Below are 13,529 nucleotides of genomic sequence, written 5' to 3'. Positions count from 1 at the left end.
TTTTTTCTAAGGGTTTATAAGAACGGCCACATCTAATCACAACTAATTAACTACCTGATAACATTCCTATTCGAAATTCCAACAGGTATGATATGTCTGTTCATTTGGAATGTGTTGTGTCCTTTAAAAGATGTTACAATTAAAAAGATGACGGGGCGCAATGCGCAAAATTTATGCCCGGCCCGAATCCATATTCTTAACCATGGAATGGGAATGATTGGGCTGCCGCCACGCCAGCATTAAGGATTCTTCTATATTAAGGAGTATTTTTGAGGTCCATCCTGAGGAGAAGCTCTTCATCTACTCTATCCTCTTCTTTATCAACTCCTTTATTTTCCAGTCCCTCCACCAGACAGAGAATTAGAGGGGGACTAGCTAGAGAGATAATTCTAACACCTAAAAATGTCAGAGAGATCAAAGAATAGTGTTTGCAGCTGCAGGTTTAGTTTTGTGTTAGCATTTAATCTGTTTCTACTGATTGGTATCATTAATTGTATCCCTCCAGAAAATCCGATCCAATGTTCATCACAAGGTAATAGTAACTGCACCATTACAAATTCCATAGGTGATTTTCCAGACAGAGCAATATGCAAAGTATCAGAAGCTACTTACCCAGAAACCGAAGAACAAGTCATATCAGCGGTAGCTATGGCTTCCATGAAAAATTACAAGGTGAAAGCTGCAACTCGGTATTCTCATGCTCAACCCAAGTTGGTTTGTCCCGACGAGAGTCAGAACGGCAGTTTAGTCATAAGTACACGAAACCTCAACCGGATACTGAGTATCAATAACTCCGCCATGACCATGACAGTTGAATCCGGTGTATTATTCCGAGATTTGATCAGTGAGGCTGCCAAAGTTGGATTTGCGCCTACCTTCTAGCCCTTATTGGTGGGGTCTAACTATTGGCGGCATGATTTCTACCGGTGCCCATGGAAGTACTAATGGCAACTGCAAGATGAAACTTAGCTTATATAAAGACAACTCTCTTTATTAATGTTTAGAAAATCTCTCAAAACTAAACACAAGCTCTAATCTTGCTCATATGATCAACCACAACTTTGGTGATCATATATATATAGAACTATGAATTCCTTTTCCTAGTCCTATTACCTTATTACATGTCTTTCCTTTTCTTAGAACTAGATGACTTCTAATTCCCTTAGGATTACATCAATTTCCTAATCTTGTCCTAACCAGCTTGTTAGTGACTTCTATGTTGAAGTTAATCCAACATTCTCCCCGTTAAGCTTCAACCTTACCCGTGACATATCTTGTACTCCAATCAGTTGTCTTATTTCTTCAAACTTGATCCGAGCTAATGCCTTTGTCAATATATCTGCTTTCTGCTCAGTTCCTGGTATGTGTTCAACGTTGATGATCTCCTTCTCGATACATTCTCGTATGAAATGATACCTTTTGTGAATGTGTTTCGTCTTTCCATGAAACACTGGATTTTTAGTGAGTGCAATTGCAGACTTATCAATCTTGATGAGAACTTTTTCAGGTTCTCTTCCTTTGATTTCACCCAATAATTCTTGAAGCCATATTGATTGTTTAGCTGCTTCTGTTGTGGCCATGAACTCAGCTTCGCATGATGACAGAGCTACTGTGTCTTGCTTCTGTGAACACCATGTAATAGGTGCTTCTCCTAGATAAAATATATGACCAGTTGTACCTTTTCCATCATCTTGGTCAATATTATGACTGCTGTCACTATACCCAACAATTCCTTTTGATCCTCCTCGACCATACTTCAATCCACAGCTGATTGTTCCTCTTAGATATCTTAATATCTGCTTTATTACATCACCATGAGACTTGCGTGGACTCTGCATATAACGGCTTGCTACTCCCACAGAGAAAGCCAAATCTGGTCTTGTGTGTAATAAGTATCTAAGGCATCCAACAGTTCTTCTATAACTTGTTGGATCAATCTCTGCTTCTTCTTGTGCCTTTGAAACTTTAAGTCCAAACTCCATTGATATCTTTGTTGGATTACAAGTTTCAAGTCCTGCTTCTTTCAGAATTCTCCTTGCATAAGCTTCTTGTTTAATATGAATCCCATCTACTCCTTGTTGGACTTCTATGCCAAGGTAATAAGTGAGTTTTCCGAGGTCTGACATCTCAAAATTTGATGACATTTCTCTCTTGAACTCATTGATCACCTTAAGGGAGTTGCCAGTCAAAAATAGATCATCTACATAGACTGCAATCACAAGAAGCGTTCCCTTTCTTCTCTTCTGTATACTGATGTTTCTTTAGAGCACTTAACAAATCTGATTTATCTTAAGATTTGATCTAACTTTGTATTCCAGGCTCGAGGAGCTTGTCTTAGACCATATAGAGCTTTTGATAACTTATAAACCTTATGCTCTTGTCCTTTTACTTCAAAACCTTCTAGTTGTTCAACATACCCATCTTCTCGCAATTCACCATGTAAGAATGTTGTCTTAACGTCTAAGTGGTGAATTTCCCATGAGTTTGATGCTGCTTCTGCTATTAAGAGACGAATTGTCTCTAGTCTAGCAACTGGTGCGAAAACTTCATCAAAGTCTATGCCTGATTCTTGAACGTAACCCTTAGCTACAAGTCTTGCCTTATATTTGTTGACAGTACTATCAGCATTCCGTTTTATTTTGAAGATCCACTTAAGACCAATCACTTTTACCCCACCTGGCTTATCAACTAGAAACCAAGTCTTGTTTCTGTTGATTGAAATAATTTCTTCTCTACATGCTTGTATCCATTTATGCGAAAGCTTTGCTTCCTGAAAATTCCTTGGTTCATCATTAAAAGAAAGTAGCATAATCTCACATTCTTCTGCAGCTTGAAGAACATAATCCTCCAGATACTGTGGATTTTGTATCTGTCTTGTTGATTTTCACAGTGGAATGGGTTGAGTTATTTCATCGATCTCCTCTTCTTCTACTTCTTCTTCTTCTTCTACTTCTTCGTTATTCTCAGTGTTTTCATTATTCTCTTCTTCTTCTTGATTAACATCATTGTTTCCATTGGTATTGATGATTATGGGTCCTTCGCCTTCATCAATTACTTGACCCCATCTTATGTGAAACATTCCTGGATCCCTACTTGGTCTATCATTAGTTTCTTTCCAGTTCCAGTTTTCTTTTTCATCGAATACCACATCTCGACTCACTATTACTCTTTTCGTTGTTGGATTGAATAATCTGTAAGCTTTGGATCCAGGCTCAATTCCTAGATGCACAAGAATCTGAGATCGATCATCCAGTTTCTTAAGAGTTGCAGAATCAACTTTTGCGTATGCTTTGCAACCAAACAATTTTAAATGATCTATGTTTGGTTTTCTCTTTCGCAAACTTTCATATGGAGTCATGTCTTTCAGAGATTTCGTAGGTATCCTGTTTATTAGGTATGTGGAGTGTCGTACAGCTTCTCCCCATAAATAATTAGGTACCTGCATAGCCTTTAAAGAACTTCTTGTCATCTCCATTAGAATCATGTTTCTCCTCTCCACCACTCCGTTTTGTTGTGGTAGACCTCGAACCATCTTGTTCTGAGACATAGTTTTTAAGGTTCTGAAACTTATGTGTCCTAACCTTGCGTGCCACTTCCATGTCTGATCTTCCAGTCTCATATTCAGACACAATGTCCTTCCAATCATGAGACTTATCTTGTAGAGACTATTCTGTGAGCGTGAGACTCTAACTAAAAGTCTTCCACTTGGGTCATGAACTGTTAGATAATCTTGTCGCATTCTAACATCACATCCAACTTCTGTAGCTTGTCCTAAACTTAGAATGTTGCTTTGTAAGTTTGGGATGAAGTAGATGTTTGTGACAAGCTTCTGTTCTCCGGTCTTTCTCTGAAATAGAATTGATCCTTTCCCTTCAATTTCTACAGAAGATCCATCCCCAAACTTCACTTGTCCTTTGATTTTCTCATTGAGTTCAGAAAAGTAGTGTCTCTTACCAGTCATGTGATTGCTGGCTCCATTATCTAAATACCAGATTCCTTCTTCTCCATCCTTTGATTCGTAGTTCTTTGGTATTAGTTTCCCTTCGTTTAAGAATACAACTTCGTGCATGAAAAGAGTTGTATTTGTTTCCCTTGTTTGCTTCTTCCATCTTTTGTATTCTTTCAAGGCATACAGAGGAGAAGTGTCCTGTTTTATCACATCTGTAACAAATAATGTTTGATCTATCCTTCTTTTCTTTACCTTGGTTTTGATCATTCTGACTTGTTGTTCTATCTTGTGAGTTAAACCTTCCTCCCCTTCCTCGACCTCTGTTTACTCTACCACCTCTTCCACGACCTCTTCCTCTTGTCGCAGAGTTTTGTTGGTAAGAGTTTGTGTACAAGAGTTTTCCTTGAGTTTATCCATTGTTTTCTTCATCAAGGATTCTCTCTTCATATGCTTTCAATCTTCCAATTATATCTTCATAGCTAGTCTTCTTTAAATCTAAGACTTGTTCGAGAGAAGCTATGATATGAATATACTTGGATCTTGGTAAACTATTGGGAAACTTCTTTACCAGTTTATCTTCATCAATGGATTGTCCAAGTGACGCAACTTTTGAGGCTATTTCTGATAGCTTTCCTGCAAAGCTATCAATAGTATCAGTGTCTTTCATCTTCATTCTTTCAAATTCAGACATTAAGGTTTGCATACGGGCTTCTTTAACTCGATCATCTCCGAGATTACGTGCCTTTATTGCATCCCAAATTTTCTTTGAAGTTTCCTGTTCACCAACTTGTAGAACAAGACATTCTGGTATTGCTTGAAAGAGTTATCCAATGGCAACATTGTTTTTGTCTGGATCCAATGTACCAGGATCAATTGTTTCCCACACCTTGTAGATTTTCATCAGTACCCTCATTGTCATGGACCATACTGTGTAGTTTGTGGCGTTGAGGATTGGAACTTGTATTGATGGTGGAGTGAACTGTTTTGCACCCACAATGGTGGTTTCGTTTTCCATGGCTCAGAAACAAGCTCTGATACCAATTAATGGCAACTGCAAGATGAAACTTAGCTTATATAAAGACAACTCTCTTTATTGATGTTTAGAAAATCTCTCAAAACTAAACACAAGCTCTAATCTTGCTCATATGATCAACCACAAATTTGGTGATCATATATATATATAACTATGAATTCCTTTTCCTAGTCATATTACCTTATTACATGTTTTTCCTTTTCTTAGAACTAGATGACTTCTAATTCCCTTAGGATTACATCAATTTCCTAATCTTGTCCTAACCAGCTTGTTAGTGAATTCTATGTTGAAGTTAATCCAACAAGTACTATGTGGGGGTGGAAGTTATGTTCATGACTATGTCATCGGACTTAGAATTATCACACCATCTAGTCTCGATGAAGGTTACGCGAAAGTAAGAGTCCTTGACAACAATCACCCTGACTTTAAAGAAGCAAAGTTATCCCTTGGAGTTCTTGGTATCATTTCACAGGTACTACGTAATATTTCTTCCCAAATTTATGTCTCCAGCCGGTCGAGTGAATATGATGATCTAAATTCTGAAGGCCGATTTATTTTCTAAGAACTAATTTGTATGTGCTAAGCTTTTGTAGGTTATATTTAAACTTGAGCGGCTTTTCAAACGATCCATAACACTTGTCGAGGAAGGTGACTCAGATTTAGCAACTCGGGCGACCACCTTTGGCAAAGAACATCAGTTTGGAGACATAACTTGGTATCCATACCGGCGTAAGGCACTTTATCGGCTTGATAATAGAATCTCATCAAATGTGCCCGACAGTGGTCCTACCGATTTTATAGGTTGCCGTGCTTTCTCGATACCAGATATAGAGTTAGCAAGAGCTTCAGGTACAACTAGCGTGAGTTATTTCAAATTAGTTACTTCATCGGCCTTTTATTAACTGTCATAATTGAATAAGTCAAAATAGTAAAAGGACCAATTAAAATGTCATGACTAACCTTATTGGATGTTAGATATTATTATTACAACAAAATTTCTGAACATACCATCCCAAAAACTAGGTAAAAACCGTGCCCTCTAACATACTTAATATAGTGGGACCCAATAATAATACCTCCTGCTGTTCCCCAGTGGCATGAGACCCGCCCTCATGTGAGGGAAGTTTTTGTCTTGTTTTTAAACGTGGTACGTGTAGAATCATTGTTACTAGTATTAAAACTAACATATGTAGAATGCAAAAACGAAAAAATATTTGGAAATCTTATTATTTTGGTAATGTCTAAAAAAAATAAAAATTGATTTTATATTTGGTCAGATTTTAAGATTATACAGCCGTAAATATTTTTATTTAAAATGGGAATGAAGATTAATAGGAAAGCTATGAATTTGTTTTTTTATATATGAAGACACTATTTAAGATTTTGGATTGGACTTGTATTGAAAATGATCTCATAATTATAGAAAATAAAGGGTATATCTGATAATCTAATGAAAAAATATGTCTATAAACAAAACAGACATATAAAAAAAAGACAGAGGGAGTACAATCTTTTCTATTAATGAAATATATATGTCAAATATATTTTTGTTTGTTTGAACCATATAGCCAATAAACTTTGGATATTTGTTTATCCGGTTGCACTAAATGCGAGTCTTTCAATTTCACGTAAAAGTATGTAAAACTAGAAAAATGAAAGATCCATTGTTTGAGGAATGAGAGGGAGTATATAGCTAATATAAACTTTGTTGTTGCTGTTGGTTAATCTAACAGAAGATACCCAAGAAGTAACAGGAGATGCATCCGGAAAATGCATCAGCGCCAAGGTACAGGTATCAGAACTGACGATCGCTGGATTTGGGTTCACAAATGACGGTAATTTTTTTACAGGTTACCCGATAGTAGGATATCAAAACCGTTTACAAGCCTCGGGCAGCTGCTTAGATAAATTTTTGGGTGATCAAATGACAGCATGTATATGGGATTCCAGAATTAAGGGCAACTTTATTTATAACACTGGTATCAATCTACCATTATCAAAAGCTAAGAAGTTCATCGAGGATGTTCAAAAACTTAGAGATCTAGTACCCCAAGCTTTTTGCGGTTTAGAGATTCAAAATGGGATCGTAATGAGATACCTAAAAGGCTCAGATGCTTACCTGGGTACACAACAAGACTCCATTGTTTTCGATTTGGTCTATTATAGAAGTAGAAGTGCTTCAACGCCTAGACTTTTACTTCAACTTCAACGCCTAGAAGTAGAAGTGCTTCTATTGAGGATATAATAGAAGAAGTAGAACAAATGGCAGTTATCAAGTACGGAGGAATACCACATTGGGGTAAAAATTACAACGTTGCTTTTATTGGTGCAATCAATAAGTTTAAACTTGCAAATGAGTTTTTGAAGGTGAAAGAGAGATATGATCCTTCTGGAGTGTTTTCCAGTAAATGGACTAATCAAATCCTTGGTTTAGATCAACGTGGAGTGAGTATTGTTAAGGATGGTTGTGCCCTGGATGGACTTTGTATCCGCTCAGATGATACTCATTGTGCACCAGAAAAGGGGTATGTCTGTCGACCAGGTCGAATTTATACAAATGCTAGGGTTTGTACTCGTATATCAAGTGATCAGTTTACAGACATATAACTATTCACTTTCAAGAGACCCCGGATTACCAAATATTGCCATGTTTTCTACAATAATTGCATTTTCTATTTTTACTTTTCCTGCTTTATTCTTCTTTTGAGGTCAGGCCTAGCCCTCCCCCATCTTCATGTTGTGTTTTTTCGTCTTTACTAATAAAATCTCCTAGTGAGATAAAGAAAAAGAAGAAAAAAAAAGACAACAAAACTTACAAATTAGTTAAAATTTCAGTTGCTATGACGAAAACCCCCTCCCCTTCAAAAACGAAAACTTGAAGTAGAAATTGATGTTTAGTCCCAAAGTTTGTGGATTTTGGACGTTTTAGTCCACTCATCTGAAGCCCAATACATGGCAGTCCAAAATCCCCCCGCATTAACAGTTTAGTCCAAACTTTCGACGAGTTAGTCCAAATTCCATCCGATTCTAAAAATACCACCATTTTATCTTTCCTTAATTACCCTTCCCATTTTGACGATGTTTATTTTTTGGATCTCAGGATTTTTTTGAGAGAGAGAATTAGGCGGAGGCGATTTAGAGTCGTTCTTTTGCAAAGATTTTTTCATGTTAGTGCTTTAATCCTTTCATTTTATGTTATTTGATTGATCTCCTCTATACTTCTCATTCGATTTCTAGATCTGAACAAACTGTTCATTTAATCATCAAAAATGGGGCGATATGGATGTGGATGACGATGATGATGACAATTATTATCGAACAACAAGACCAATTTTATTTTCTTGGGGTTCTGATAATACTCAGGATAAGGAAGAAATCCATACCCCTGTTGTAAGTATTACTGTTCCATATCTTTAATTATTTGTATGTATAGTGTTGGTTGATGGTTCCGTTTGATTGATTTGTATATGTGCAATCTCACATGAATTAATTATGACGACAACACCATTTTTTATAGTCTGAATGATCAATTAAGAAGACAATGCCATTTTTCTTGTCAGCTGAATGGTTCATATGACTTTGTTGGTGTAACACTGCAAACTATATTCATGAATAAAACTTAATAATAAGAATCCAGTTCAGTTAAAACTGTGTGGCACTGAATTTGTTTCGTCTTCATCATGTTTCGGTGTATTTTGTACTCCCCAAATATGCTCCTTACACATTTTTAAGAATGGATTATTCCCCCTGGCAACAAGTTACTAGGAGAATTTGAGTTCATAGGTATCCCCCTGTACCTAGGGGGTTGCCCAGATTACCGTCACTTTTGATCATAATTTGTAAATTGGAAATTTATCATTCGTACCAAAGGTGATACTAGTGCAAATTATTTATCGTCTTCCATTTTTGTAAGTTGGTGTATTACTAACGATGATCGTGTTACTTTTTTATAGGAAAAACTATTGCACGTTTGAATGGTGATATTCGGGCTTGCTGCTGGAGGTTAGTAAGTAGTCTCTTGGCTTTCATTTGAGAATGATATGTGTAGGGGTTTTCTTTGCCTTACGTAAAAAGAACACATAAAAAGAAATGATAAACTATATTTCTTCCTATCAAAGATTTGTTGGAACCAATTAACATTATTAAACTGTTTGTGAAGAGACATGAGCCAAATATGGTTGTAAGGTATGCACACCATTGAATATTTCGCCGACAGTTGCGTATTTTAGTCAATATGCTAGTGTCTGCATTCTGATTTAAACATTTTCCTGATCTTTTTCCGGAAAGTAAGATCTCGCTTGCCTAGATCATTTGTTAATATTTATGGATTTTATATATATACTTATGTTTCGAAAATGAGATGATCTAATGTTTTGTTTGAAGTTGTACAATCTGTTGACTTTCAAATACTTTATGGGCATAACATTTTCGCCGTAGTATGTCATGGATCTTTGTGAAAATTTAGAATTAATTTTAATCTGACACTTGTCCTTGTCATGGATAGTTATTAATTCTAAATTATACATAAGTTTGAATTCTCTTTTTCAAAGTTTGAGCTCTCATTTCAAACCGTGACCCTGTCTAAGTCCCAGATACTTTTATTCTAGTTCTTTTTGAACTGTCATTGGCGTGTCGGCGTGTTTTTAATTTTGTACTATACCTACTTGGAACTACTTTGCTGGAACATGAATACAGTAATAGTTCTGTTTCTGCAAAGATTTCTCTAAAGGACCTAATTGAATTAGTCTTGTTAAGTTTATGTGTACTAGGATGTTGTTTAATTCATTTTCTTAAAATCATCAGGTACCTAAGTGTACTTTATATAAGCTACTATATGTTTCACCTTGGAGTGTGTTTAATTTAAGTTTGAATCCAGACAGTGAACCACTATGTGAACTTAATAGCTAATTATATATATATATATTCACTTTTTTATGAGATCCTTATTTGTTTATGTATTTGTACCATGCATTCAGTTTATCTTGCAAGTCCAAGCACGTATTTTTGACTCAGTCTCCTTAATCATTTTCTTGTTGTATAAATGAAAATTAAAGAGTGTTTTCATTTACGGATTTTCGTTTGTGTTCAGATTACAGACTTGTTTCATGTCAAATCAAATGTGTGGTGTCCTGTTACACTCTATGTTTTGAAGTATGTGTGTCATAATTTGTTATATTATTTGATCTTCTCATGGTACACATGCGAGACTATTTAGAAGTGCAACAAAGCTTTGGAACTAAATTCTGCATAATTGTTTCACTTTTCTATGTTTTTTCGTCTTCTAAAATTATAGAGTTGTTGAATTCAGTAATCACCTTTTGTTATTGAGTTGCTAATGTGTACATAGTTGTACACCTGTTCATTTTTGATGTGTACATAATTGTACAGCTATCGTTAATGTGTACATAGGTGTACACTAGTTGGTCGTTAATGTGTACATAATTGTACACATGTTGATTGTTAATACCTAACGAGTATTATGGGCGTTTATGCTATAATTTTTTAGATTATGGTAAGCCTATTTCTTTGCAGTGTGGACATAATGAATGGAATTGTTATGGACTCATCGATAAGAAGAATCAAAAGATATGGAATGTAAGGAGTTCATGTTGATTTGTTAATGTGTACATAATTGTACACATGTTGATTCTTTATGTGTACATAATTCATATGTTGATTTTCAATGTACACCTAATATTACACCTGTTGATAGTTCATGTGCATATAGATGTACACCTATTGATTCTTAAAAGGGTACTATTTCAGGTTTTTAAATTTGGTATGATTTGTTTATCTGGGAGCTGTACAGTGAGTAAGATAATCTTAACATTCTTTGAATGGTTATTTGTATTTCAGGTGTTGGCAAGTCGAATTTAATCTTTCGATTTGACTAGGAATGACCGAATGAGTTCAGTCTCGAAACCAAGTCTACCATTGTTGTTGCGTTGGCTACTAGGAGTTTGATAGTTGCAGTTAAGATCATCAATGCTCAGATATGGGACACTTTTGGTTAAGGAAGGATAGATTTTTTTTTTTTTTTAATCTTTCACTCTAATAGCTCATTACAAAACTAATTAGTAGGAAATGAATGTTGCAGTATTATCTGTACATTCTAGATCCTAACAAAGTCAAAGGAATATGCATTTTGTAAAATTATAACTAGTTAGGCGTATATTACACGGTATCACATTTGTTTTTGTTGTCTAATACACCCCCTGATTAGATTCGATCCTATTTGAAATGGAAGAAGTTGCACATGATAAGATGTTGGACATGATGAGAAGTTGCACATGATACTAGCATTTGAAAATTTGAATGACAGATGTTAGTATAAGACTGATAATATGTTGGGACACAGTAAGGTGTACTTGATCGTACACATGTTCATGGTGATGACTTAAGAGAGGAAATGACTTGTTCATTCATATCGGGTGTGCACATTATTGTACACCGTACTTTTTCTTGGTGATGAATTGAGAAAGCAAATTATAATCTTCCTTTATATAGGATGTGCGCATTATTGTACACCGTATTTTGTTTTGGCATGTGCACTTTATTGTACATTGTAGTTATATGTAGGGTATCAACGGTATCTGAGAAGGATGTGCACATAATGATTTTGCAGGGTTTAGACGAGGTTGAATGATACATTATTGTTTAAAGGACTGTAGGTGAGAGAATGTTCGATTGATTTTAAAGCACAAGAACTTTTTTATTTGGTTTAACTTTATTCTTAACTTCAGTTGATTTTTGTAGGTGTGTACATAGTTGTACACCATGGTGACCCTAGAAAAACTTGTTAAATTTCATGTGTACTCTGTTTGACAGCAGTGCACCTAAAGTAACCCTCATGTCATAAGAAGGACGAACCACGTATTTGTGTCAGATTTATAAATAGTGGCATGTATGCCTTTCTAAATTGTTAGTTATGCACAAAACTTATTTGAATACTCAATACAAGGAAACAAGACGTACTTGTCCAAGTAAGCACTTCATTAGAATCGTGGGTGTTGGACAATGTCTGTAAGAAACTTATTTTGTGATAAAACATCTTCATTATCGGTAGAACCTTATTTTACTTTTGTTTCGTATGATATCTAGAAAAATCATATGTACATTGTAGTTGTTCTTGTAAATACATAGTTGTACACATGTGGTTGATAATATCCTTGGGTATGGACTTTTACACATGGGTATACATATTTTTAGGGCTGTCAATGGATATTCGATATCCGGTATCCGTTTCCGAACATCCGGATTCCGTTAGGTTAATATCCGACATAACGGCTATCCGATAACCTTAACGTAACGGATATCCGTTTATTAACATAACGGTACCGGTTAAGGGAGTTTCCGTTAGGTTAATATCCGATACCGTTAGTGTATAACTATATCATAAAATTTTCGGAAATTTTCGATACCTAATACCCTTTAGGTTTACTCTTTAGCCATTTGATTACGTCTCTCCTAAGTAAATATCGGAAATTATCGAATATTAACGGAAATTATTGAATATTAACGGAAATTATCGGAAATTATTGGAAGTTTTTTGTATCATGAGTAGATAACGAAAATTAACGGAATAATATCCGATATCCGATAGCTTATCCTTAACCTTATCGATATTGAATTTTTGAATTCCGACGGATATTATCGGATACCGGATATCCGATAACCCTTAACCTTAACCTTATCGGTATTGCCAATATCCGACGGATTTTTATCCATTGACAGCCCTACATGTTTTTGGTACACATGTTATTTGTTATTGCGCGTGTGTTGATTCTTTTCATTGTTTATTTTTAGGGACTCATAAGCTCAAAATGGTAGAGCGCTCAAGCCTATCACAAGGTTTGTGGAGGTTAATGGTTCAAATCCGTTTTAGTTTCCATGTTATGTTTATTTTTATATAGATAGCGTTACTGGTGCTTGATGGACAATTCAAGTTGTATGTGGTAAATAAACTGATGCACCCTGTCTTGTCTTTGGATTTTCTGGTTTTTGTAGATGTGTACATGATTTTTGTAGCTGTGAACATGTTTGTACACCAATCTAAACTAAGATTTTTCAAAAATGATAATTATATGGGTACTCTTTTTGTAGTTCTCGGAAAGAGCTTTTCGAATATATAAAGTTTGCAAATTTTTGGGCAAACGGTTCGAAAGATAAATTGTTTTCAATTTTTATATTATTTAAAATTGCTGACATCATCCTGAATCACTTTGGACTAAACTGCAAATATTTGGACTAAATTGTAAATCAGGAAAGTCATATGTGTATTTTCCATATTTTTGGACTATATTGTACCTAGTTAATTCGGAGTAGACTAATCCATACTTTTTGATGACTTTTTGGACTAAACGGTTTTCCCAAACTTGGATCCTATTGCGTTGCCTTTAAATTAATTTCGCGTATCATGTTTTTTATTTTTGGTATCATCATCATGTTTGAAACCAAGAAAAAGTACCACCGAAGTTCCCGCATATTTGCCAAGCCCTTTGAAATCAAAGCCCATTAATATGAAATCGATAGTTTCGGCCGATCAAA

At 35.3% G+C, this 13,529-nt stretch overlaps 1 pseudogene; it reads left to right on the top strand.

Moving 5' to 3' along the window:
• Positions 1–402: 402 nt before the first annotated feature.
• Positions 403–7,589, top strand: LOC113337104 (annotated as a pseudogene).
• The last annotated feature ends 5,940 nt before the right edge of the window (positions 7,590–13,529 follow it).

The sequence above is a fragment of the Papaver somniferum genome, unplaced genomic scaffold, assembly GCF_003573695.1.
Source record: "Papaver somniferum cultivar HN1 unplaced genomic scaffold, ASM357369v1 unplaced-scaffold_158, whole genome shotgun sequence".
In the NCBI taxonomy this organism is placed as follows: Eukaryota; Viridiplantae; Streptophyta; class Magnoliopsida; order Ranunculales; family Papaveraceae; genus Papaver; species Papaver somniferum.
This window is presented reverse-complemented; position numbering and strand designations above follow the sequence as displayed.